The following is a 4,198-nucleotide window of genomic DNA, read 5'->3' on the forward strand; positions in this document are numbered from 1 at the left end:
GGGAGGAAAGCCTTCTCCCTACCTTCCTCCCACTCGCTACACGTAACCATGGCAGCGCGGTGCTTTAGTTCAGATAACCTCACCAGAAAAGATACAAAAAAAAATAAATAAATAAATAAATAAATAAAAACTACCTAATATTGTTCACGTTTTGCCCTTTTTGGGGGGTTCGTTTGTAAACAAATCTAAATGCGGGAAATGAATAAATAATAATGAAGAAACTGTGTAAAAGAATTGACGTCAGAAATATAGAATATTGTTTACGTGTCCGCTATTTGTTGACAGCCATTTATAATCAAATTATAAGTGTGGTATGTATGTGTGTAAGTGTGTTCCAGCATAAATCTGAAATGCACCGAGGAATTTCAACCAAACCTGGTTTACAGATGACTTTCTACTATCTGGGGAATAATGCTGTGGGTGTAAGACATCATTGGCATCAAAGGGGGGTAGGGGTAGGAAGGGGGTGACAAAGATTAAATTAAAACTGAAAACAGAGATTAGTGTCTAATCCACAGTTTTCGAGGTTGCTGAGATGAATAGCGACACTCCCGATGCCCTATAAGTCCAAGTTCTGGCCCCATATGAATGTGGGGTGAAAAGGGGTGAAATATAAAGAGCAAAAAATGCTGGGCAATGTAACAAGGAGTTACAAGGATTGGGATGTCTCAAAAGACTTGTTAGTCCATCCGAGGAGACATCGTGTGCTCACGTATCTGTAGGAGCAGGTTTTACTGTGCATTCACAGCAACTATCTTAACAGGGGAGGGGAGAGAGAGAGAGAGAGAGAGAGAGAGAGAGAGAGAGAGAGAGAGAGAGAGAGAGAGGCTGCATGTGGATGGAGATTCATAGAAGACAAAGGACAGGATATACGATTGACGTCATTCCACAAAGGCAATTTGCGTCACACGGTGTGTGTTTGCGTGAGAGAGAGAGAGAGAAGAGAGAGAGAGAGAGAGACTCATCACAATGTTCCTAACATCGTCTCGTTTTTTTCTCTCTCTCTCACTCTCGAGACATTTTTAGCTCAACTTGAGATACGATTTTGTTAGTGACAGAATACATCTAAATGCTAATCCTACAGAAGGAATCTCTCTCTCTCTCTCTCTCTCTCTCTCTCTCTCTCTCTCTCTCTCTCTCTCTCTCTCTCTCTCTCTCTCTGAGAAGCTAATATGCGTCTACGTACCTACATAATATTTGTTCACCTCTTCTCAACCCACTGGAGTTTCTCTCTCTCTCTCTCTCTCTCTCTCTCTCTCTCTCTCTCTCTCTCTCCAAGCACTGATAACGACAATCTTCCCTTAATAAGGACATGCTGGTAGCCATCTGCGTGCAACTAGGTCTGAAGCACCGAAATTTGCATCGTTAATAAATACGCTATTTCTTAATTAACGAATCGATCTGGAAACACAAATTACAAGGCGGAGCATAACAAGTAGGTCAGACGTCTATCTTGAAAAGGAATGATATACTGCGTAAGATGAATCGATAAACATGGAGGGGGAGGGGGTAGATGTTTAGAGAAAATATGTACAGTCCCGTACGTACGTTATGCCTGATACGTCGATAGTCTTAATTACATGTAACGAATTAACTCATAAAAAAGGCTTTCATATACAATAATTAAATCACAAATAAATTGAGAGCGCTTAAGACAGGCAAATAATGAGTACATATGGTACTAAATGGTAACGAGTCTAGATTAGCACGTGAAATACCCCCAGCCAGCCCGGTTACCGAGATGTTCTTAGTTATAAGCATCGATAAAGCTGTAGAAAACTTATATACATAACAATTAAAGCGCAAATACGTTGAGAACGCGGAAGACAATCAAATCGTATGCAAATATCGTATCACGAGTCTACTAGATTAGGCCGAGAAATATCGTCAGCCATCCAGGTGAGACACCGTGGAAGGGGAAAAGCAGCTAGACATCTTGAGGATATCTCGTGAACCACCAAAGGGGTTGCCATGGCAACCTTTCAAGAGCATCGTATACTGGAGAGAGAGAGAGAGAAGAGAGAGAGAGAGAGAGGACGTTAACGCTATCAACAAGAACCAAAAGGTCACTTCGCGTCTACCTTATGGAACCGAGTTACCGACAGTCGTCTGTATTAACCGGCCATTACATCGTTATACTTTTCTCGAGCGATAGTTAAAACTGTTACGTACAGTACTTAAAAGACAAAATTGAACCACTTGACATTCCAATTTTCCCTTTTCTTTTTTGCATTTAACTGAATCTACCAGACCTCAAAACTTCATCAAAAGTTCGACAATCTTTTTTTGGCCTTTAGCTTCCACCAATTTGGTAGACTTTTCTTCCCGAAAAGTTTCTCGTATTGGCCTAATTTTCTCAAGTGAGAAGGACAGCGCCTTGTCGTCTTTTCCCTAAGAGGAATTTGCTGTTGATACTGAATAATAACTTCATCGTGTAAATGTAATAAAACCTCTCACACGGATGAATGAAAATTTCGGTAGGCCTAATACAACAGGGGCAATACATAACTTAGTAATTAGTGTAATTACATGCACGATAACGGCAACATTGACAGGCCTAATGCAAACCCTTAAATATATTAGTAACAAAAATTTATAGGCCTATAAACCCTTAGTAATATAACGGCAACAAACATTGATAGGCCTAATGCAAACCCTTAAATATAATAGTAACAAATTTATAGGCCTAATAAACCCTTAGTAATATAACAGCAACAAAAATTGATAGGCCTAATGCAAACCGTTAGTAATGAGTACACTTACACGGCCGATAACAGCTTCATACATACATATACATGTATACATAAAACCACACACATGCGAGCGCCCTTGACGTCTCTCAATAGGAAAACTACAAGATAGAAGCGCCATCCTGACTTTACGCTGTCAACTTTGATCATATTTCTGATGATGGCGGTTCTCCGCCCCCACTCGAGACACCCGCAAACGCCCTCAACGGAGCATCCGTATCTTTGCATATAACCTCGGCGACATCAAAAGAAACCCGGCGTAGATCTGAATTTAACGAGGCCTTGGGTTTTGCTGTGATGTCCCGAGCCGCGGAATGATCATCATATCCTGAGAGAGAGAGAGAGAGAGAGAGAGAGAGAGAGAGAGAGAGAGAGAGAGATTTAGACAACCGCAAGAGTCGGAAACGGATTCGAAAGTTTTGAAGACATTGTTAACACTCGGTTCGTCTCGCCGGATGCGAAATAGCTTAAAAGGGTTTAGCGGGAGATGATGACTATTAAATGGTAATTACAATTTGAGTTTGACAGAATAAAAATTAACATAATTAGCTTCGATAAATATGCAGTGTTAAAGCGAAAGGATGTGATGAAAGTACTACACGTAGAATTTGTGTTCACTTATTGAGCACAAGTAATTCCTGTTTACAGACTTCAGTTAACTGGAGTTATCATTAATTAGAAACTATGATTCCGGCAAATATTACAGATACATTTTCATCTTCCTCTGTTATGGGAAAATTTTCCAAACGATTTCTCAGCTTATTGAAAAAAAAAAATGAAACTATGTTAAAGCAGTTAATCAATAGACCCATTGACACACACTGTGAACATTTGCTATAGTCAGAAAGGAAATTCGATCATAAAAACAACGTAATAAAGTTATTCATTTCCAGAAAAAAGGCAACAACTTTCTTCAATACTATGTATGCTCATTTACGAACCAAAACTGCTTTTGTTCGTTGTTACACCGCAATTTAGTTCAAGTTCTACGACAGTCAGCAATAGGCCTACTTACTATTTGCTAACTAGTCGCAGCGTGATCTACCATTGCAGTCAAATAATAAAATCTGGATGACATTATGTCCGTCACTATTCAGCTCTGCTAGGTTGGTTTGACAGTGTCCAAAAGTCGACTCTAGGCTTCTTGCTCCCTGTCAAAAACAAAGATTACCATAAGCGCAGTTACGGCGTTTCAGTGGTTAAATGTAGCTAGAATTCATTCACACAAAATATATCAAAATGAGTCATGCTTCAACATTACAAAAAATGGTAGCAAAACCGTCAGACTGTCTATCGTGATTTGTCAAGTCCAAAGATGTAAATTCACAGCAACGAATGACTATAAAAAAAGAAGAAGAAAAAGGCATTTGTTTTAGTGAGCTGGTTTCCGTTATGCCTCCTCCGGCAACCATATTTCACAACCTCCTTTTGTCTCGGTTAAGCAGTCT

At 39.7% G+C, this 4,198-nt stretch overlaps 1 long non-coding RNA gene across 1 annotated transcript in view; it reads right to left on the reverse strand.

The window, feature by feature from the left end:
- Positions 1-2,897, reverse strand: part of LOC135206997 (uncharacterized) — a 9,983-nt gene extending 7,086 nt beyond the window's left edge. Inside the window, exon 1 of the long non-coding RNA XR_010312857.1 lies at positions 2,764-2,897. This is a non-coding gene — a long non-coding RNA (uncharacterized LOC135206997). The remainder of the gene's footprint in view (positions 1-2,763) is intronic.
- Between the last annotated feature and the right edge of the window lie 1,301 nt (positions 2,898-4,198).

The sequence above is a fragment of the Macrobrachium nipponense genome, chromosome 31, assembly GCF_015104395.2.
Source record: "Macrobrachium nipponense isolate FS-2020 chromosome 31, ASM1510439v2, whole genome shotgun sequence".
Taxonomy (NCBI): domain Eukaryota; kingdom Metazoa; phylum Arthropoda; class Malacostraca; order Decapoda; family Palaemonidae; genus Macrobrachium; species Macrobrachium nipponense.